Source organism: Pelobates fuscus, chromosome 1 (assembly GCF_036172605.1).
Source record: "Pelobates fuscus isolate aPelFus1 chromosome 1, aPelFus1.pri, whole genome shotgun sequence".
In the NCBI taxonomy this organism is placed as follows: Eukaryota; Metazoa; Chordata; class Amphibia; order Anura; family Pelobatidae; genus Pelobates; species Pelobates fuscus.
Genome location: NC_086317.1, coordinates 146,715,117 through 146,739,810, shown reverse-complemented (window position 1 = coordinate 146,739,810; position 24,694 = coordinate 146,715,117). Strand labels below are relative to the sequence as shown.

At 37.8% G+C, this 24,694-nt stretch overlaps 1 protein-coding gene across 2 annotated transcripts in view; it reads right to left on the bottom strand.

The window, feature by feature from the left end:
• The window catches only part of KCND3 (potassium voltage-gated channel subfamily D member 3), a 430,002-nt gene extending 405,712 nt beyond the window's left edge, over positions 1-24,290 (bottom strand). For both annotated transcript variants that reach the window (XM_063450795.1, XM_063450802.1), the window contains exons 1-2: positions 23,938-24,290; positions 22,893-23,285 (exon numbers count right to left, since the gene is read on the bottom strand). The gene's annotated coding sequence lies outside the window, so the exon portion shown is untranslated. The remainder of the gene's footprint in view (positions 1-22,892; positions 23,286-23,937) is intronic.
• Between the last annotated feature and the right edge of the window lie 404 nt (positions 24,291-24,694).

Genomic DNA, 24,694 nt, shown 5'->3' with positions numbered 1-24,694 from the left:
GTGATTTAATTTCTAAATAGCAGAGAATTGAGCAGTGAGACTGCATGGGGCATGATTTATACACCAAAACCACTCCATTAATCTAAAGTTGTTTTAGTGCCTGTTGTGTCCCTTTAAATTGCAACATTCGGGAAAAGAATGTTTTCTTTCATGACAAATGAACATTTTCCCCGAACCAAGACTGAATCTAGCAACATCCAACTGTCAACTACAGGTACGAAATTCGGCACTGCTGTCAATTTTAACAGAACAAACTCCATTGTAGCGGATGGAGCTGCAATGTATTTATTTATGAAGCTCCCAACAATAATATGGATATGTCATTATCAAAGTATAATGATGTTTATTTGATATTTATTTCAAATAAAATAAATGGGTTTCGGTGTTAATGCTATGTGTAGAACATGGGTTCCTTACAAAAATGTTAAGAACCACTACACTAAAACATGGCAACTCACAAGGATGACTTTAAGAAAGGGATTATTAGACAATAAAGAAAATCCAATGCTCATGTTTCATGTAGACGCAGAGTCGGTTTGCTGTGTTGACTTTTCCTATTATCCCATGAGGCTACAAAACTCCAACGGTAGAGTCCTCGAACAGACATTATATGAACATACATTAATACGTATTTATTACATTCCACGTTTTTCCAAATGATATCTGAATGACAAAACTCAGCCTGATTCGAAAAAAGTCTCAAATGAAGTTATAGTCACTTGACTTGATTATTTTAGCCTTAATTGTGCCATTTGGATTTAATTGGACGAAAACAGTTTGTGAATAACACTACACTGTCTAGTAAAATAAAATCAAAAGCCACATGTTACACTAAACAAATATATTTAACATTTATTTCTTAAATCTATTCTGACATATGTGCATTGTAAACTGTTGAGTCATTACATATCTCTGCATAAATGTTACAGCTACATATCATATTATCTTACTGTTTGTGAGGTGTATGTCGTACCAACAAGATTCATCTCAATTTAAACATTTTTCATAACACTGTGGGGTTTATTCACTAAACCTTGAACTGCAGCAAACTGAAATTCCACTGGAAATTTAGTCAAAAATAACCAATTTGAAATATATATATATATATATATATATATATATATATATATATCCTCCCCAGGTTTTGTCACATTTTTGCATATTTTAGCCTCAATTTCGCAATTTCAGTTCACTGCAGTTAAGTATTTAGTGAATACACCCCTTAAGAGTCAACACAGACCTGACAAACAACAGATGTAATCACTTTTGTATTCTAAAGCTCATAAAAAGCAGCTCTTGGATAACAAAAATGTAAAGCTACAGGTTATTTATTTAACCCATCATGGAAACAAAGAGAATACACATCGGGTAACGTTTTCCTTGTGGATAGAGTTGAAAGTCCTTTGTGTAAGTAGGTGCATGGCAATATATTAATATTTAACAAGCAGTGTCATTTAGGTTACAGGGCATAAATGAGGGCCATGCACATAGTGCACTATGCAAAGTAAGTATACATGCATATTTCTTATATCTAAAGCACACATTTTGTAGTACTTTAGGAAGGTGACAGTGATGCTTATTGTTAGCAATGTAAATTAAGAGGCACTAAGGGTATTCTCTAGTTTGAATTGCAGCAAATTAAAATATGCATGGCGATATGCAGGTAAAAATAAATGATCTGGAAACAAAATCTACAAATACAGATACAGATTGACCAATTTAGCTTTTGTTTTAGCATTCTGATTTTACATTAACACTGTAGGGCCAGGAACACAAATATGTATTCCTGACCCTAGAGTGTTAAAAGCACCATCTAGCCCCACCCCTCCCTATCTCTACCTTGTAAGAAAAATCTTACTTTTGTTCAAGCCTGCAGCTGCTGGCTCTGCCTCTGACCTGTCTGGCTGACATCATCAGAAGTGGTGGTCTGAGCCAATCACAATGCTTACACGTAGGATTGGCTGAGACTTTCAATGAAACAAATCAGGGGCAGAGCCAAACACAGTGTCTCCATGCAGAGGGTGGAAACACTGAATGGCAGTGCTGCACACAGCACTTACCTAGTAAGCACCTCTAGCAGCCATCTGAGGAGTGGCCAGTAGAGTTATCCCTAGACCAGGGGTAGGCAACCTTCGGCTCTACAGATGTTTTGGACTACATCTCCCATAATGCTTTTACAGCCATATTGCTGGCAAAGCATCAAGGGAGATGTAGTCCACAACATCTGTAGAGCCGAAGGTTGCCTACCCCTGCCCTAGACTGTAATGTAAACACTTCATTTTCTTTGAAAACACAGTGTTTACTGTAAAAAGCCTGAAGGGGATGATTATACTCGACCAGAACAAATACAATAAGCTGTAGTTGTTGTGGTGACTATAGTGTCCCTTTAATTCATTTTGCTATTCAGAGGTTAGTCAATAACTGACTCCTACCCTGTGTAGTCTAGTGAAAAGTGATCATATTCTTTTCACTAACTATACAAAGGCAGCCTGGTGTTATAAATATTCCTTATTATACACTGGCTAAAAATCGGGACTGTTGAGAATCTTGTATTTACAAATGTTTAAATTAATAAACGTTTATGTGTTGCAAAACTTGTAATCCAAATCATAAAGTATAAAAATGCAAATATAGCCAAGTTGGAGCATCTCTCTAATTTGGCTATTTTTATTGAAAGTTTGGAGTTTTTGATGCACAGTAATTTAGTGAATATATCCAACGGTGTTTAATCCGCCTGGTACTCTAAGAGAATTTTTGTACTGAATGCAATGTTTATTTTAGTTGAATAAATGTATGTGAAAGCATTTTAACTATATACAAATGAGGCCTTTTAATTCAATGTTAAGCCAGAGGAGCAAGAGGCTTGTGGTATGTGCAAGCAAGGTCACCCCACTGATGGGAGCTTGTAGTCAAGAGGAGGATGAAACATAGATGTGATTAAAACAATATTTTTTTTGTTTTTTTTGTTTGTGCAGGAAACATGAGAAGAGGGAGAAATTTAGAGTGTTAACCTAAAAAAAAAAAAAAAAATACAAATCATTAAACAAACACTCAAACACACTCAGGATTATTTATTAATTGTTAAAGATTAAAACTCGCTTCTATTTTATTTAATCACTAAAAATAAATTACACTAAATTTAAAAGTTGTGAATATAGCTAAATTGGAATACTTTTACAGATCTGCTATTTTTTATTTAAATTTTGCCGTTTTAAATTCACTGTGCTATAATTGTTTGGTGAAAAGCCCTTTTTGAATAAGATCATTTTTCCATTTTGGCTCTATTGACCTAGAATTTGAAGTCCACCTGTCAAAGCCTGTCATTTCCCTGGAAATAAATACACCCTTGGCCACATATACTCTAGAATGATCAATTTAAGGTAACTGCTGTCACTGGATCTACAAACTATGGAAGTAGACGTGCTGTGTGGTAGTAATGCAGGTATCGCTCAAATACTTACCCTGCGTGACTTGAGTGACAAATGAGTACTAAATTATTCTGGACATAAGAATAGGTTTATGTTTAGCCTTTCTTGAAGTAGAACCGCAACAGTCCACATTTTGCTGTTTGAGTTCAGGTGGGTCAATGAATATTGTCATTTTAACTTTCTCAGGTGTGCTCAAACAGTGTTGCTATTTGACCTTCTAAAGGACCTACAAGTAAAACAAATTGCCGTGTTGGATAGCCAAATAATATGTCTGGTGCAAAATGTTCTAAATCATAAAAGCAATTTCAATGATAGCATGAGTAAGATTGATAAAAGAGTAATTACTATTATGTGGCTCTACTCCTTGCTATAGCTTAGTTCAGATGCATAAAAGATAAAAAAATGTATCCCATTCAAGCTATTTATTTAACATATATACCTTGCAATTGTCACTTTTTTCCTGCATTTAGATCAGTTTATAGGGACACTATAGCCAGTGGCATATTTCCCACAAGGCTAACAAGGCATTTGCCTTGGGAGGCACTTTCAGGGGGGCAAAAATTACCCCCCAGACCCCTGTCAGATGCCTTGTTAGCCTTTTTCATGGGGGCCCAAGAGCTGGCCAACTGGCCACCTCAGTGCCCACCAAGGCATTCAGATTGCTCACATTACGGTTGGGGCGCGAGGGAATATGACATCACTCCGGCTCCCAGCATCACTAAGCGGCGTGCAAGGGAGCTGAGCAGGAGGATTAAAGCTCCCTTGCTGCCTCCACTGTGCACCTGCCTGCCCACCTGCCCAGCAGTCCAGCAGTCCAGCCGCCCAGTCAGCACAACCCAACAGCAGCCATCCCCACTGGATCCCTGCGAAGAATCCGCTCCAGCTCTCCCAAAGGTAGGGAGGCTGAGCGGATTTAAATTAAAATGTAAAAAAATATATATAATATGTAAGTGTGTGAGACAATGTGCGTATGTTTGTCAGTATCAGGGTGTCTGCCAGTGTGTGTCTGTTAGTGAATGTATGTGTGTCTGTGAGTGATTGGATGAGTGGGTGTCTGTCAGTGTGTCAATGTGTCTGTGAGTGAATGTCTGCGTGTCTTTCACTGTGGGTCTGTTAGGGAATGTGTGAATGTGTATCTATCAGTGTGTGTGTGTCTGTGAGTGAATGTATGTGTGTTTGTCAGTCGGTGTGTGTCTGCCAGTGTATGTCTGTGAGTGAGTATATATCTGTTAGTGAGTATATGTGTCTGTCATTGAGAGTGTGTGCCTATCAGTGAGTGGGTGTATCACTTCCGCCTGGAAGTCTGTGCCGACCAATAGGAGAAGGAGCTCCATTCTCCTGATAGGTCGGCATGAGTGAGTGCTGATTGGTCACTGTGGGGCGCAGACGACCAATCGGAGAAGAATCGCCCATGCAAACTGAGTTTTGCGCCCTTTCAGCTGAGGGAAAAGGGGTTTGGCGCTAGTCCTGGACTGAGAGATGGGAAAATATGTGATATCTTATTAGCACTTACTTGGTTCATTTGACTCTATAGATAATTTAAGGATTATCCTCCTAGGTCCTAGGAACTATATACGTTCTGTATCCTCTAGCCTACCAAACCCTCCCCCCTTATCATTCTTTGTTTTAATGTTATTGTTTTGATAGTCACTAGACTTCTATGTTTTATAATTCTTTATTAAAGGTTATGTTTTAACTTATTCCAATATTTATGGGTTGCTTTACCACGGGCTAGGTTCAGGGATATATTAATCTACCTATCTCTGACCTAGCCTTTTATTCTTGTTCTTCTATACATTATTGAAAATCTCTGCTTTAATCTCAATTATACATGTACGAAAACCAAGCTATAAATATATCTGAACTACAAGCATTCTGTAAAAATAGATAGAATAGGATAGAAAGTTAATTAAGTACAAACATTTGTAGGATGTAATTTCTGCTACAAGAAGTGTTAGTGTATCAGCACTGACTGACAAGGTGCCCAAATATTTGCACGTCTCCTTTACTGTTATATTTCTTTCAATCATTCAAACTTAGCTAATAAATAGTAACTGTGCATTAATATATGCGGAGAATTTCAAATTTATGAGTGTTAGAAAATGAACAGAACATGTTAGCTTGCCTGGGACACACAAAATTTAGTTGAAACACTATATAAAATGGAAACCTGCACTCACACCCATAAACAGTATGATGTCAAAACAAGTTAATAGTCATTTTTATATGTATAACTGTTCACTGCTCTGTCTCTCTTCTTCCTAATGGATTAACCGATTAACAATGCATGCTATATAAAGTGGGCTTTAAATCATGTAGGCCGGTATAGGATGACCTGCATATTTGGTTTGAGCAGGGTTAAATCCCTGCTCACACCATGGAGTCCCAGGTATCAATAGATACCTGGAGCTCCCCTCAGTCAGCTGGGGCTATTTTTAGTGGCCACAAACTAACAGGTGAGCTGTGTGCAGAGCACAGAGTGAGATAGGCATGCAGCTCTCTCAATGGGGATTTAAATCACCATACTCAATTTAGTGTGAGTAGGGTTAAATCTTTGCTCACACCAGGAAACCCAGGCATCAATGGATATAGCACTGCATATAGTCCTATAATTTACAGTAATCAACTGAAACCATAGTGATTCTCTCACTGGATTTAGTGATTAAAACATAGGAAGCTGTTATACTGAAAATAGCCAGTAGATGGCAGCAACATACCGCTCTGTTTTTTCTTAGATTTCCCTTTGCTAATATATTTACATATAGTTACATAGTTACATAGCTGAAAAGAGAGTTGCTCCATCAAGTTCAGCCTTCCTCACATTTGTTTTTTTGCTGTTGATCCGAAAAAAAACCCCACAGTTTGAAGCACTTCCAATTTTGCAAGAAGCTAGGAAAGAAAATTCCTTCTTGACCCCAGAATGGCAGTCAGATTTACCCTTGGATCAAGCAGTACCCTACATTGATTATAAGATTATATTCTTGAATATTCTGTTTTTGCAAGTATGCATCTAGTAGCTGTTTGAACATCTGTATGGACTCTGATAAAACCACTTCTTCAGGCAGAGAATTCCACATCCTTATTGTTCTTACAGTAAAAAAACCTTTCCTTTGCCTTAGACGAAATCTTCTTTCTTACAGTCTAAACGCATGACCTCGTGTCCTATGTAAAGTCCGGTTTGTGAATAGATTTCCACACAATGGTTTGTATTGGCCCCGAATATATTTGTATAATGTTATCATATCCCCTCTCAGGCAATGTTTTCCTATCAGCACTTTGGGATACGGATTATGATTAAATTAGGGATTAAGAGTATGAATTATGTTTCAGTTTAGACTAAATATTAGGTTTAGTTTTAGCTTTATATTAAAAATGGGTTTAGTATTAATTTTAGAATTGGTGTTTGGTTTCAGATTGTAGCTTGGATTAGGATTAAGGTCAGCAATATCTCTGCTTAAATCTGCATGGGAATTCCTGTGCTTTAGGATTTAGGATTGAGATTAGGATTAAGGTTATAATTAGGGTTAGGTATAGAATTGGGGTATGGGTAAGAATTTATTATTATATCTAGGGTTAGATTTGGGATTTGGATTTGATTTAGAATTAGGTAAAGGATTAAGGATTAAGACTGGAATAAGAATAAGATTAATTTGCAAAGTTATACAAAATTATTTTATTACAGTGGGATACATGAGATTTAAAAAATAAACAGGAAAAAAATACAATTTGTATGTAAAAATAGAAAACAAACTTTTTTTTTAAAAAAAAGGTGAAAAGATGGCACCTCACTAAAGCTAAAAATATATCATGTGAAAGTCCTCATGATGTCCACGTTTGCAAATGGTATGCATTAATGTAGTTATTCAAATATCTAAAATACCTTGAAATGTATCATAAACCCATCTGCATTTAATTTTTTTAAAACCTGCAATGAGTAGGTTATACATTTAGCTCTGTATTTTCACAAATATAACTTGACAAGGGTATACAAACGGGGGCATTGTGTACTCATGAGATATAGCTGAGCACAATTTAGTGATTTTTATTACAGTAGCACAAGTTTACAAAGTATACTGCTAAATTGCAATGTGCATGTAAACAATTTGAAAATAAAATAATACCATAAACTGTAAAATAAATTGGTGCAAAAATGGCTGTATAATAAGGTTTAAAATGTACCAAATGACATACCCCATGATGTCTAATTTCACAAACAGTTTGCATTTATGGGGTAATTTTAACTATCACATTGCTATTATGCCCCACAAATGCTGAATAGGCCCATTAAATCATCTATTCAAATTCTAACTGTAAAAACTGAAATACACTGGTCAATTATATGGCACTGTAACTTCACATGATAGTGGATACATTCGGGGTATTGTTTTATTCAGAAGAGTTTGCTTAGCATAATTTGGGAAGGGCTGAGTGGCACATATGAGATTTGAACAATGCCTAGATAAAATGTAATGTATATGTAACAAATGGCAAAAAATGTTTTACCAAAAACTTTTGCATAAAGTGGTGACAAATGGCAACACATTAAGGCACAACAGACACAATATGAGATACCCTGGAGTGTCTACTTTTGCAAATGGTAGGCCTTTGATAATCTGAACAATCAAACTGCTATAGCGCCACAAAATGAGCCATAAGCCCAACAAGTCAGTCTCTCAAATTCTTACTGTAAAAACTGAGATGGTCAGAACTCTTATATGATGCTGTAGTTTCACAGGGTAGTGGGAAAGACATGCATTGGGGGTATCTTGTATTCGGTAGGGGACATTATGGGGTTTTGCATAGTAGTAGCACACGTCAGATTACAAAATACACATTAAAAAAACTTTGTTATATGTGTGCACATTAAAAGTCAGAAGTACACAACATTTTACTCCAATAGTTAGCAAAGATTGACCGTTAAATTGCTATACAATAAGTGTCAAAAAACCTTTAGGTAAATAGCATGTGATGTCTACTTTTTATAAATATATACTTTTGTGTGGTAATAGTTTTTTATGTGATGCCTATTAAGCTTACCAGATAAACATACTATATTCTAAAATGTCTCCACATTGAAATTATGCTGAATGTATTTTGTGACCTTCAACTATCAAAAATAAACTGTAATCCTAGATTTATCATGTACTCTGTAAATAAGTACAAGTACATTTCTAATTTATTTTTAATTACTTTTCATAAGCTGCAATAATTATACACACAGTATATTTGCAATAATTGTAAAAAAATTGCTTTATTTCATTTTGCATTGTTGTGTAATTTTGGAATTATAAATGAGAAGTTATATATGTATATGTCACATTAAAGCCTGTTCTATCTTTGATAAACAATATATATGTATGTGAGAACTTCCTAAATGATGGTGGAAAGGTCAAATTCAAGGTTATGTTTTGCTTCAGAACATGGACAATGCCTCCTTCCTTAAGGGGTTAAACATCTCTATATTTTCTTTCAACTTCTAGTTTATATATTTTTTTATCCCCTTACACATTATTCTCATCCACATGATTATCACTCTTCCTCTGTATTTGTCCACATATTTATCCTCCTTTGTGTACACATGTACAGAATAAGCATCTTTCCCTCCTTCCTTGAAATGTTTTTGTCCGTTCCACATTTTTTTTTGTCTCATAGTCCCATAATTGTTCTTTGACTCTTCCATTCCCCCCACATCGTTGCATCACTGTGACTCATTGAATTTTTGTATTAGATATATAAGTTGTAGTGGAGGCCTGGTATTCCACAGGTTAACTCCACTAAAGATCCCAGTGAGACTCAGGAACAAGTAGTAAAAATACCATGAAGTAATAATTCCAGCAAACAAAGTAATCCACGAATATCCCCATACAGATCCCAATGACTGGACGACACACAGCATCAGGAGCAGAACTGACTTTTAATTCACACAACCTCCTTTTAAAGCATTCTCCCATGCAAGGGAGGGATTCACCATAATTAGTCCAGTAGCCAATAATATAACAGTTACTTCCCACACATCTCCTCCTCTCAGTGTGACACTTAATCCTATTAAACATACTGTACTTTTCCCTGAATTCTAGATGTACCCCAAAACACGTAGTGAGAATACTAATTTGGGTATCCCCTGGTAGCCCTGATCTGGGTGACTAACATATCCAAAATTCACCCAGATCGGACCAGGGGTTCGGGAGTTAGGTGGAGGGTGTAATTTAACCGACCGCACACGAGGTGGTATCCGAAAAAGGCTCCATGCGTTTTGACCTTGCGGTCAGTCTCTGTTCGGGAGTTAAAACACATAGAAATACCTGCCATCCACAGCTAATCTTCCATTAGTATTAATTCCCTTGTTCGGTACATTGCTTCTACCGAATGAGGGGCTGCCTCGTCTCTCCGTTCATGAGTTATGGAGCTCTGGAGGTCTCAGCGGTGTTCGGTTGTTTGAGTGTCCGATTTGAGTTCCAGACACTCGACGACCAAACACCGCTGAGATTTTCATGCGTAAGATGGGCGCCGCACGTGGTTCTATGCCGAACGGCGACCACACAGGCACATACAATGAATCAATTAAGCTGTGGTTTGCAGAGTGTGAACGCTTAACGAGGCGCACACTTTTCACTGGTGTGGTCTGATGGTTCGGTAGCTTCAATCGTATGAAATTACCGAGCCATCATACGAATACTACATACACTTTTACTGATATACAGGGAAACCATTACACAAATAATTCTTATACAAATCTCTACGGACAGCATCAATACAATCTGCTACATAAGTAGATCAACAAAAACAAAACAATTGCAAAAACTGACCTTATCAAAAGTCTGTGTGCAACTAATCCACCATATTGTAGACATAAATCTGAGGATTCCCAACACCCATAGCCAACTCACTGTATTTGAGACAGAATATGACGATTTTTAGACTTGTGCATTGGGATTTGGCTAAATTGCGATTTAGACGCATATAGGTCGATCGTCTGAGTAGCTGAATTCCAAATTTCCAAAGTTCCTTGCGTAAGTATAACAATGGCTGAACATGTTCATTGATTCGGTATTCAGGGTTCTGGTCATAGTTGCAAAACAAAGAGATGATCAGTGGGCAAAAAGATGTTAGGCAGCCACTAAATTTATAATTTTATTATTTTATTCACAGATGAAGTGATAAGTGTCCAAAAGAGAAAAAAAAAGGAGGAGCAGAAAAAAAAAATCTATTTATTGGAAGAATATCTTGGAAGAATATCTGGGAGCAAGAAGTATCTTATAACACCGAGGCCCAGTGGCTACTACACCTGAAAGCAGACCACTGCATGCTGCCAGAACAGGAACCAATCATCATCATCATCACAGTCGAAGACATCCAACAGAGAGCAGCACACACGAAGAGCTGGTCAGCCCCTGGACCTGACACTATCCACAACTACTGGATAAAGAAGTCAACAGCGCTGCATAAATGCCTAGCAGCACAAATGAACCAGCTACTAGCAACAGGCTCCCACCCTGACTGACTAACACAAGACAGAACAATACTGGGCATGAAGGACCCTCACAAGGGAACAGCACCATCCAACTAGGGACCAATAATCTGCCTCCCCACAACATGGGGAGGCAGGCCTCATAGCCACCAATATCCAAGGGCATATGAGTCAATATAAGAGCAATACTCAGAAGGGGATTGGAAACAACACCAGAGGATCAAAACACCAACTACTGGTAGACCAAGCAGTCACAACGGATTCTAAGATCAGACAGACCAATCTGTGTACGGCCTGGATTGACTACAAGAAAGCCTATGACACAATGCCACTCTCATGGATACTGGAATGCTTAACTCTCCACAAGGTCAGCAAGACAATAAGAGCCTTAATCAACAACTGGCTGGGCAAGTGGAAAACAACTCTAGAAGCCAATTCCAAGACAATAACTCAAGTGAACATCAAATGTGGCATATACCAAGATGATGCACTATCCCCAATGCTGTTCTGCATAGGCCTCAACCCCCGTAGCCAGATCTTCAAGAAGGCTACAAGTTCAAGAGTGGAGCTACCATCAGCCACCTACTCTACATGGATGACATCAAGCAGTATGCCAAGAATAAGCGGGACATTGACTCACTGATCCACCTAACTAGGATATAACGCAAGGACATTGGAATGTTATTCGGACTAGAGAAGTGCGGGCGGATGATAGCAAAAAGAGGGAAGATGATCAGGACAGAAGGAGTTGAAGTTCCAGAAGGCCAAATAGAAGATGTAGATAAAAGCTAAAAGTACCTGGGAGTACCACAAATGCATGGCAACCATGAGGAAGAGGCAAGGAGGATAGCAACATCCAAGTACCGCCAAAGAGTCAGACAGGTCCTGAAGCTAAATGGCAAGAACAAGATCCAGGCCATCAACTCATATGCCCTACTGGTTATCAGGTACCCAGCTGGAATAATAACCTGGCCTAGAGAAGAACTGGTCACCATGGATGTCAAGACCAGGAAACTACTCACTATGAATGGAGGATTCCAGCCGAAATCCAGCACCCAGAGACTGTACACCTGCCGGAGGGAAGGAGGTCGGGGCCTGATGAGTGTCAATGCCACAGTCCTGGATGAAACACAGAGCATCCACAAGTACATCACGAAGATGGCTCCCAAAGATGAACTGCTAAGCCTGAGACTTCCACAGATCGAGGATGCAGAAAAAGAGGAGGTTCCTTGGCAAGACAAACCTCTCCATAGGGTGTACCACCAACAGATAGTGGATGTGGGTCACATGACAAAATCCTACCAGTAGTTGGAAAAAGCAGGACTGAAAGACAGCACTGAGGCACTAATCCTAGCAGCACAGGAGCAGACGGTCAGAACCAGATCAATAGAAGCTGTCTACCACACCAGGCAAGACCCAAGATTGTGTACCAAAACATCTGCAAAGAATATGGATTGGACCTGCCTAAGTCCAGATAGGAGATACCACAAAGGGTAGTTGAGAATGACAGGACTAAGATCCTGACAGGCAAGCAAGTTCTGGCCAACCAACCAGACATTGTGGTGGTAGACAAGGAACGAAAGACTGCAGTCGTGATGGATGTGGCAATACCCAGTGACTATGACATCAGGATGAAGGAACATAAGAAGGTGGACAAATACCAAGGACTGAAAGAAGAAATAGAAAGAATGTGGAAAGTGAAGGCAGTAGTAGTCCCAGTTGTGATAGGAGGACTCGGGGCTTTGACTCCCAAGTTGGAGGAGTGGCTTCAGCAGATTCCAGGTGGGACATCTGAGATCGCTGTCCCGAAGAGTGCAGTTCTAGGAACAGCTAAGGAACAGCTAAGATACTGCGCAGAACCCTCATACTCCCAGGCCTCTGGTAGAGGACCCGAGAATGAAGAATAAACATACCACCGAGGAGGGTTGAGAAAATCATTTTATATATAATGTAACAATAGTTTTTTTTGTTTCTTTACTGCTCATTCTCTTTTTCACTCTTTTGGTTACTTTCTCTCACTTGTATTGACGACAATTCAGCATATCCATGCTGACTTTCCATCAATCCTTCCTTTTCTGGTCATTGGATTGACCCAGGCTAGATAACTTTTGTCAGTTTAGCTTCAATAAAAGGATTAATGATGAATACTTTGAACAAATAAAAGGGAAGTAAAGTGGAAGGGAATGGCTTTAGATGCCACACCCAACACCCAACAACTACAACAAAACAAAGGCAGCAAAACAGAGGGCCTGCATGAATAGCCTATTTGCACTAGAAACACAAAGAAAAAAAAGTGCTGTGGTTATAGTGCTTGGAGTCGCTTAATGACTTTATTAAGAATGAATCATCTATTCTCAGGAGAAACTGCCTACAACATACAACAAAATCAAAACCAGATAGTAACACTTTAACCCCTTAAGGACCAAACTTCTGGAATAAAAGGGAATTATGACGTGTCACACACGTCATGTGTCCTTAAGGGGTTAATTACAGAGTATAAATTTTGTATTCAAGCTGAGTAGGGAATTTTTCCTAACCATTCTATTTGGGCCGAAATATTTTTGGTCTATTGTCCGTTCACTCCTTGTTTAGGGTTTGGACCAAAAGGTTATGAGTAATGGAATCAATAACTAATCTTCTATCTCATAATATCCTGTGTATGTATACGTTAATACAATGTTATTCTACTCACCAAAAGATAATATACAATAACAAGTGAAACTACAATTTACTTGTGTCTACTTCAATTTCTAGAGATCTAGATTTATTTCACCAACCCGGTGGAAACATATAAAAAGCAATATAACTGTCTCTGTGAATGAACTTGGTTTAAAAGCTGTATTCGATTTTATATATATCAAAACAAAATATGAAACAATCCGACCTGGTGACTTATATCTACCAGAAAATTGCATCATTGTGATTACTACACTCTATTATATTTGTCTGACTGCTTCTAGTGGTGGCAAACAAAAAGAATGAGATCGCGGAACAGTGACTCAGTCAACTGGGAAGACCAGCCATCACTGAACTAAAACTAGCACAAACCTCGGGAAGACAGCAGTTGGTTGAGACTGGCTCTAATTGTATTATTATGTTAGGAAATTTAACAAAATCACTGTATAACTGGCTTTTTAACTTTCAAAACATCACCAATTGAAAAGTCAGCAATTAAAATATATATTTATGTAGGAAGAAAAATATTTTTTTTGTGTGGTAACCCCTATTTATATTAAATAAAGACTCTTGTTAGTCAAATTCAATGCTTTGCATGGCATTGAGAAAAATATATTAAAAATGCAATAAAGCAATCTACAATGGTACTGCGAAAATATGTCAGACTAAAAAGTCAGACTAAATCTAAAATCTATTATTAATAATATTAAATTAAAACATAGGAGTTTACATGCTGATCTTATAACAAATCATCTAGCCCGGGGGAGTTAGAGATGTGGCCCACTAAGCTTGCATTTGGTGTGCAGGGCTTGAGTTCAGAGATTAAACTTTGGAGCATTATTCTAACACTACCTACTGCCCGGTGGTTTGACTTCTGGTTGAGCAACTACATCAGGCATTATGCTTTAGTATTGGTTCCACAGAGCTGCTGGAGAAGACAGTGGATCTGATCAGTTTTTCCTCTGTCTGTCTCCTTGTGCTGTGCTTGGCGTCCTGCACTCAATATCACCTTAGCAGCAGAGTGGATGAGGAAGTGCAACAACAAAGGGCAACACCTGAGGAAACAGAAGGTTATGGTTTGTTGCGATGGACATATCTTATGGCACTGTGACTTTTATTGTCGCAGGCCTATGTGATACCTTTCAAATTACATTCAGCCCTCTAATGAAACTTTCATCAACATCCAAACACCCCATTACTGTTCTTAAAGGTATATATTGAATTAAAGTTAACCAGTAATGGCAGGTTCAGTTTAACACAAACCCTCCCAAAATGCATTGAATACATTGTTTATCACAGAGATACATGATGTATTCAACATAAAGTTTTGAGATATTTACTCACCTTACCTCTGATCCACCACCACCATGCCCTCAGTTTTTTTGATTGTTGTTCTTCTGTAACACCCACCTTTTGATTTTTCTTTTATCTCCACTGAATGTGGAATGTATTACATTGATGCTTGCAAATGTGGAGCACCAGAGTTGCCAGTCTGTGCTATAAGAGCTTAAATAGCCAATGCCCTTGTCTTTAGGGCATCAATACAAGTTGGCTCCTTTTCTCTCTGACATCCATATGGTTGATGTATCTCATTCAAACAATCTGCTTAAAAATACCAGTGTTTCCTCCAACATATGTCTACCTATGGATCAGGTCTGAAGCAATCAAAAGCATTCATACTCCGCGAACAGAGAGCTGGAATGTAGCTGAGTACCCCAGACACATCATGGAATTTAAAGAAATGAAGGTGTAACTGTTGAACATTGAGTAAAAAAAGTTGATGTATCAGCATTTTGTTACTTAAAGATGTGAACAGAGATTGGCAGATTTGTTTAGCAAGATGTCATGCAGCAGACATAGAGTCTGTGAATGTTCTTGTCTTATCCTGAGATGTCTGTTTCCATGTACTCCATTATGGCAGCTGTGATGTAGGGATGTGATGATTAATGGCTTCCACGACCTTCCGAGGTTTTTAAAGGCCTTTGAAATGCATGATATGCAAACCAAAAAAAAATAAGACGAGTCTCATCTTATGTGGCTGCAATGAGTGAGCCAACCTTGTATATGACATTTTCTTTTGAAAATAGGTTTGTTCCAGCAATTACTAATTGTATTAAAACACTGAATATATTAAAATTTGCATTTTAAACATATCAGGGATCAATTCACTACAGGCCAAATGGAAACTGTCAAGCAGTTGAATGGATTTTGGTTGTCACATTTTTCTGTTTAACCCATTGAGATATTTAACTGAACTTCCATGTCAATTTAGCTGCAGTTTGGTAGTCTTTTGACATCTCTTGAATCTCTATATAATATGAGTGAATTGGCTACAGTACTCACAAGTAAATTTATTGCAGTCAAATTGCAATTGAATTGATCATGGGGAAATCAACTTGAAGCTCTATGCCCCTTAATCCTAAATCGTCCTCATGTTGTCTCACATACCCATCCAAAACTCTCAGGTCAATTCCATACCTCCCAAGTGTCCATATTTAGAACAGACAGTCCCTAATTTGGGCCCAAATCCATCTGTCCCTCTTTTCTGCCCTAATGTCCCTCTAGGACAGGAGTCCCATAGGTATAACAGAGGTCCACAGCAATAATAGGTCACTTATTAAAAATTTTCAGACGAGCCTCATCTCAGTCCACAATTCTACTCACATCCAAAACATTAAAGTGTCCCTCTCATTCAATTTGAAATGTTGAGAGAAATGCAACTCTAAATTCTCCATCCAAACTAGATTGACCTATTTTCAAATTAATCTCACCGCAGTAGTGAGATCCATTTGGAAATAGCAGGGATCTATTTGGCTCAATGTTGTGACCATTCAGTTCTTATTGAATACATTTAACCATAGAGGACGTTGTTACAACTATTTGCATTGAGTTCAGCTGAGCCAGCTCAACTCAATGCAAAAAATTGAAAGCACAATTAAATTGATGTTTAGTGAATAGACAACATCACTCCAATTATACCTGGGAAATATTAAGGGCTGCACTTGATTCAGCAGAAAAAGTTAAACACTGACAGTGACTGTCTGTGTTGAAAATGCCAATCATTAACATCTTAAGGGTTTATTCAAGAGACTCTTAAGATAAATAGACTTTGGTTTTCAATTCACTGTTTAATGAATGAATACTTTAGAATTTGACTCTGGATCTCAGGATTTTTACATTTCAGTGGATATTGTAAAAGATGAGCTAACCCTTCATAATTTAGGCCTGTTTTATTTTCCACAATTGGTCTTTTGTATGCAATAGTCACTGAAGATGAGTAACTTAATTATATCTTGGCTTCTAAAGAGTGCATGGCTTTAGTAGGGCAGAGGGTGAATAAAACGTGTTGATAAGGAAAATCGTAGCAATGGGCTATTATTAATTGGATATTAAGAGGTTATATTAATGTATGTGTTCCCAGATCTGCTGGGCGTGTAAGCAGTATGAAAAATTATATGTCTATATATATATATTGATATGTAAATATTAAATATTTACATAGAATTGGATATTAGAAGCAGAAGTATAATTTAATCTATGTTTGCATTTAGTGACGTTGGTGTCAATTCCTCTTCCTCCCTGTACATTTCCATAGAATATGTTAGCGATTTTCCAATGGCTGTGTTACTGCAGTCTTACAGTTTGTATTGATTGTGGGATAAGTAGATTTTGGCTGAGGGTTGCTGTGAATGAAGATATAAGTAATTGAAAGTCAGGTTAGTTTGGCTGATAAAACGTTGCACAGTCATTAGGGAATGGAATCTCTCTTGTCTTTCTTTGAATTCACATTAGTTGTGATGTTATAAACAGGTCAGATTCTCAGCACAGAATAAATCCACACCCAACCCCACTTTAGGTCTTAAATAAAACATGTGATTGCCCTAGTTCAGAAAGCATGCAAGCACAGAATACACTGGAATTATGGCATAACAGTAAAATGCCTTTCAACACATAATCTTTGCATGTTATCATAGAGAAGGTAATTAGAAGTCTCTCTTAGCAAACAGTAAAGGAATGAATTTTGTTGTAAAATTTGTGTTATTGCCTGGTCTTAATGAGTCCTGTTTCTCAAAGGTTCCTTGATGCTACCTACAGACTGATCAGGAAATAAAATAAATGTAACATGTATTAATGTCATGTCTTGGTTCAGGCCAGAACCCAAGTACAATGTGTACTCTCAGTCCTGATAGTTCTAATTTCCAGTCCAGGTGATATTCATTTGATGCTCACTTTCAGTCCATGTAATAATCACAGAATACTCTCTCAATCCACTTGATTCTCCTGGCTTGCTCACTCCAAGTCTAGCTGAAACTCTTGCGACATTCACTCCCAGTCCAACTGGAAGTCTTGGAAAATGTAATTCCAGCACATTAAATCCTGAGAAAATACTCACTTCCTGCCCAGAAAGTACTCACAGTATATTGACTCACAGCCCACGTCATAGTGAGAAAGTACTCACAGTATATTGACTCACAGCCCACGTCATACTGAGAAAGTACTCACAGTATATTGACTCACAGCCCACGTCATACTGAGAAAGTACTCACAGTATATTGACTCACAGCCCACGTCATACTGAGAGGATGCTCAGTGGAGAACAGATAATCTAGGGATACTCACTTTCAGCCCAGAAAATACAGACAGGATATTCATTGTAGAGCACAAACGCTTGGAATACTCACTCCCAGTCCAAAAAATACTAACAGAATTTTGACTCTCAGCCCAGATAATACTGACAGGATGCTCACTGTGGAACAGAAAATCTAGGGATACCAGAAAATACTCACGTAATACTCACTGAAGAGCAGAAACTCTTGGGTTACTTAATCTCAGAGTCCATATGTAACTGGCAGGACATGTATCACCTGTCCGAATGACACTCATGGCTTTCTCACAGTCCAAGATATTCACAAGAACTACACTACACCAGTCTAAATGACTGCAAAAAATGTGTGTCCAAAAGTCCAAAGTGTATAAACACAAATATATCCAGGACACCTGCTCAGTGGGACTAAGTGGCCTTTAACAAAACTACAACAATAATTTCAGTTAACCAAGCCATTAAGCCAAAAGAGAACAGATAAAAAAAAAATAGCTTGTCCTTCGACTATAGTCAACCATGATCTGATATGCTAGCTCTTAAACCTTCTGTTATTTTGCTTTCCGTGGCACTTAGAACTTCTAAATCTTTTATTATGGTGAATTATTACTCATTGTGCCACTTGCACCCATTAAGACAGTATACTTCATGGTTATGTGTTTTCCTGCGCGTACAGTATTGCAGCCTATATGTAGAAGGTATGTGCCACATCCCAGAAAGGAAACTATTGCATTTCTTGAGGGGAAAAAAATATATATATAATTATCATTTGCTTCGTTAACAAATCCTAAGATCTAGATAAGCACATTTATTCTGTCTTCTGGTCATGCCCTCTATAATGTGATCTGATAGCATTACACAGCAGGGTGCTTGTAAATCCATTAATAAAGCCATATGCCCAAATTTGATCTCTGTTTATACAAGCTTATAAACAAAACAGTCCCACAGACAGCTGATAGCTTTTCAGTTATAAACCAGGATGTAGAAATGCAGAACCAAAACTTTATTTTTACTACCTCTTCTAAACATATCTACGTCCTTTCCATTTCAACACAGGCCTGAAAGGACCTGTTTTTATAGTGAGCCTACATCTGGCCTCCACAAAAACAGCAGCAAGTTAAGTCCTTGGTGAACAAAAAATGTGAAACACTCTCTTCTCTGCATTATGCATCATAAAGATAAATAAACATATCTTTGTTGTGTTAGTAAAAGTGATGCCAAATAAATGGGCATCTGAAATTCTCTATGAGACATAAATGGCAAAATGATTACTTTATAACAAAATATAATGTTACAAAGATTGACAAATGATTGTTGAATTTAGCAACCAGATAGGTGTGTTTGGAAACAATTTGTACTTTGTGTTAACCAGGGAAATATATCTATAAATGTCTAAACAAAATACTCAATACAAATTAAGAATCAGGTAGTAAAAATATTGTTACAATATTGTTAAAATACATCTCGCCCTTGGGATATGTTAAAACCTGTGGAGGCCTTCCTAAACTTTCTTGAGTGCAGGAAAATGTACCACATACCCAAATCTGTGATAGACATCTATCTGGAGGGTGGACTCCAGAAGCCAAACATGAAATTTAAATAGCCTGGAAAAAATACAGCATAAAATCCCAGAAACAGATAGCCACTAATGTATGTACTAAACTCCTCCTGATTTCATGTTTTTGGCAAAACTCCTCCTGATTTCATGTTTTTGGCAAATACTGTTAATTTATGCTACTAATATCAATATTTCAAATGATATGACTCTTAGGCGTTCATTCACTAATCATTGAATTGTAGTGAATTCAAAAACTGAATTTTAAAAGTTAAGGAAAATTAAACAAATTTATCTGTGTACAACAAACTTAGGGTAGTTGCAGTCTAGTGTACAAATCAGTAAGTAGTGTAAAGTGAGAGGATAAAAAGCCTAAATGTACAGTTGCAGCCAAGCCATTATGTTTAAAATACTTTAAATATAACATGGGACACAGTTTGTTTAACGTGTTCTCTGTTTATTTAAGGGATATGGAGCATCAATCTCCAATGTCAAATTGGATTGCAACTCATATAATTCTCTGTTCTCATTCAGTTATACTGTGAAACATACTTATGTGATTTGTGATCCTGCAACATTGGGAGTTTGCAGCTCAACACCCCTAAGTTAACAAATTGCCCTATATTCAATACTTGGCAAATATCCTTTAATGTGACCTGTTTTTAGGATCACATTTAATTGTGTCAAATTCAATTCCATAATTGTGTTTTTATTCTGCCCATGTTTTGAAAATGACAATAACTCGGTGTGCAGTGCATAAACACTACAGCATATTTTGATAATACTTGTGCAACACTACAGCTTGTGTTGGCATCAAAACAAAATCCTTTCTATAAAAGACCCAAATGCTCATCTAAGTACTATTTGAAGAAGCAACACATTTTGATCAAGGTTAACTGTGGCGAAGGTTGCCAGTTTACGAGACCCTGAACAAACTGTTTGTAGTGAGCAGTACAAAGTCCAAGGCATGAAAGCATAATATAAATAAATACTATGTCTCTAGAACATGAATCTGTAAAGGTTAAACATCTGGACATGCTAGAACAGCTATGGAGGTGTTTTGGGAACCCTGATGGACACTTCTGTAGCTAAGCCATATGCTTGTGCAGCATCTCACATGAGGCCAGTCCATAAGCCAGCCTGAGCTTGTTCTGCTAGCCAAAGCATCATTTTAATATCTACTACAGCCTGAGGTCGTAGGCTCAGTTTTCAGAAACTGATTACTTAGTGAGCACCTCATGTGGTGTAAATATTCTCTTACTTTTAGTAGTTTTGACAGTAAAGTATTTAGAGGTGAATAATGAAGACTTGATTTGAGTGAGATCCTGTGTGTGTGAATGTTTCCTGTAAAATAATGAATTGTTCAGTTCTGGCTCTGTGTTTACAAACTGTCTGATCACTGGGAATTAAACCCCTGGTAATGCCAGTGGGGGCAGCAGCACATTGCTCTGCAATGTGTCGTTGTGCTTCCTGGCAATGAAGCAGTTAATCCTTCATTTAATATTGACTAAATTATGCAAGTAAGGAGGGTTTCCGATTTCTCTGGATTGTAATTATCCCGGTCTGCCGGTTTTCTCCATGACATCACTCACAACATCTGAGTGTTGCACATAGAGTCACATAAATGGACTGTTGAAAGCAGTAATGACAGAAGAGAACGAGGAGAAAGGAAGTCTTAATTATGTTTTGGACCATCAGTTAATTAGGATTTAGTGATTCCCACATCTCGCTGCCCTCTTTCTTATGATGCCATCACTACCAATCCTAATAACCTCCTTGATTTAACATGATGGGTTTTTTGGGGGGAGAGGGGGAGGATTGTGACAGTTCTACACTGTACTAGAAGTGGGCATTGTTTTACTACTGTAAACTTTTACTTTAGCATAAGTCATGGGCTTTGTAAAAGTACAGCTTGGCAATTTCATTGTTTAACCCCGTAAGGGCCAAACTTCTGGAATAAAAGGGAATCATGACATGTCAGACATGTCATGTGTCCTTAAGGATTGTAGCTATTTCTATAATGTCAGACATGTCATGTGTCCTTAAAGATTGTAGCTATTTCTATAATTGCTAAACTATCAATGTTTAAATGTAAAAATCCAAATTCCTCTCCTTTAAAGAACAAAATGAGAGCCCCCTCTGTGTATAGCGTGTATATTAGAAAAACAGCAAATTTGTGATATCAAAGATTTTCAGGAAAACCTACATGCAGGTTATTAGGTAAGCTCTGCTAAACATGTTAATTAATTTATTAAAGATACAATAACAGAGAGGGTTTCAGATAATTGAAAGGCTGTGGGTACTGACAGATTCAATACTCTTTCCCTGATTCTGAAATGATTGTGTCTAGCTAGTATTTATAGTGTGCTAGTGATCACTGGTGCAAGGCTGGACATACAGCTCTACACACACTGCTGGTGCTATAGAAGGATGTAGGTAGGTTATTATTACTCTGAAAAAAAGGCTGTTGGATCGCAGAGTGATTTCCATGTCATTAGATTCCACACACGATGGCAATCGTATTAAATGGCTATTAATGCTCTTTTATCAGACAAAAAGGGGGATTTTGGTAAACCTTTTATTATTGTTCTCTACAAATCCCCAATGAAACCTAAACCCAGAATGAACCAAGACCTACAGCGAGGCATACTAGTTTAACCCTCTCTCTGCCATGGCATTGCAGTGCTTTGCAGTAGGCCTTCAACCACTAAACAGTTAATAGCATAACCCATCTGTCATTTACAGTCATACTGCCCACTTTTTTTCGATTATATCGTCAGGGATGACCAAGAGAGAGACCTACAGGGGTGACCAAAAGGAAGAACCACAACTGGCAAAGCATTGTGGGAGTTGTTGAAGTACATTTTGGCCACCCTTAAATTAGCCTGTGTCTTATTTGTTGCAAACACAGGGTTGTTATTCTGTCATAATGCAGTTTTTATTTTATTTTTAATCTTCGTCTAATCTTTATTTTCACATGCAATCTAATTTTACGTGCACAATGGAAAAAAAAAAAATTTAAAAGGGATAAGCAAGCAGATCTTAACAGCGAAAGCCAGTGTGTCTAAGAACAGCAACAGGCTTCAAATACACAGATTTAAAACTTCCCCCACATGCACAATCAACTGGTAGCCTGACAATACAATAATATAATTGCACGCTTACCTTAAGAATAATGACAGGCATGACTTATACAAACGCCTGCACACTTAAATGGAAAAAAATAAAAATAATAAAGAATGAAAGAAATGAATCTTGCTAAAAGGCAGGATGCTAATATTCCGTTTCTGCTGGAAAATCAGCTGGAAGTATATACGGAGAAAGGAATCAGGAAAGAGAAAAGTGGGATTCGAAGGGGCCACGCCTCCAAGTATTCAGTATTCTGTTGTCCACGGTGTGCACACTACTTATAAACATGAATTCATTTAAATCCACTCAGGATTTTTGCTCGTGTCTGCTGAAAATGGTACCCAGCTTTTGAGATGTTGCGAGGTTGCTCTGAGCTACGATTCTCTTCCCCTCTCTGTTTTTCTTTCGTTCAGCCCCACTGAGGCTTTGCTGTAAAACAAGAGCGATGTGAGCAGAGAAAGGGACCAGAAAATGAAATCATTAAACATACAACACGTCTGACACTGCATGCTAATGGAGCTCAGCTGGGCATGGACGACCCTGCTGAAAAGTTACCCACAGAGAGGTCCATTCGACTGCATCTTCAAAAAGGGCAAAACTCTCTCTGTTCAGCACCAGGACTTGTTAACCATGTAAATCTTTTTTTTTTTTTTCTCGTTAAATTACAAAAGTCTTTTGCATTACTGTTTCCAGTGCACCGGAGACTCATGTCATTTGAAGCATAATCTTCAATACATTTTAGTCCTAAATTTGGGTGGTTCTGACCTTTGCAATGCCACTTTAAAAAAAGAAAAAAAGATGCTTCTTAGAACATACTTGTTTAAAAGAAAACTGTGTTTTTTTTTTGTTTTTTTTTTACACTCTTTTCTGTTCTATTTTATGCCTGCTCTCACTCTGCCTCGCGTTAGGATATGTAAGCAGCAGTTCAGATAGAAATGATCAGTTTGAGGGGCTCTTGCTAACCCAATCTTTCATCTGAAGATAGGAAATGTCAGATTTCATTTGTCACAGACAATAAATAAAAAAAAAAGATAAACAGTCACTGCAAGCTTTTCCTTATTAGGAGAGTCGATCTTCTTACCTTACGGAGAAGTCTCTGAATGTGGGATCCACTCGTTCCCGGCGACATTAACATGAGGAGTACCTATGGGATCTACTTAGCAAGAACTGCAATGTCAAACACGTAGACGAGATCAGACACTTTTCATGGGCATCCATAGAAACTAACAGGGACAGCAACTGCAATTGAAGCTGGTCACTAGATAGTCGTGACATGGTCCATCCAGTATCACCTCCTGAGCAAGCAGGTTGAATAATTCCCCATTTCTCCCTCTCTCTCTCGCTTTCTGACTCCAGCAGACAATAATATGGATTAGAAGGCAGGTGGCGCCCTGTTCTATAGCAGAATGTGGAGCTAATATCTCTTTACATGCCGGGGAAACAGACGCACGCTCTATTACACTGAATTCAGCACAAGAATGTAACAGGTCCACAGAAGAAATAAGCCTTTCTGCTTTCTTTTCCCTTCTCTGCCGCTTGGCTGATTGCCTCGAGGGTGGCTTTTTTTATTTTTTATTATTATTATATATATATATATATATATATTTTTTTTTTTTAACTCTGTTGCTATTTTTAGGTTCTTACACTGTCCTACATCTCAGAGGTGATGCTGTGATAGGGATCAACTGCTCGATGAACAGACCTCCCATGCTCACTATTAAGATCAGGGGAATAGGAGGGATTAGTGGAGATGGAGAAATATTAACCCTCCAGCTGCCGAAACTGGATTAATCTGTTATAATATTTAACCCCATTGCTTGAGATGTACACACAGAGAT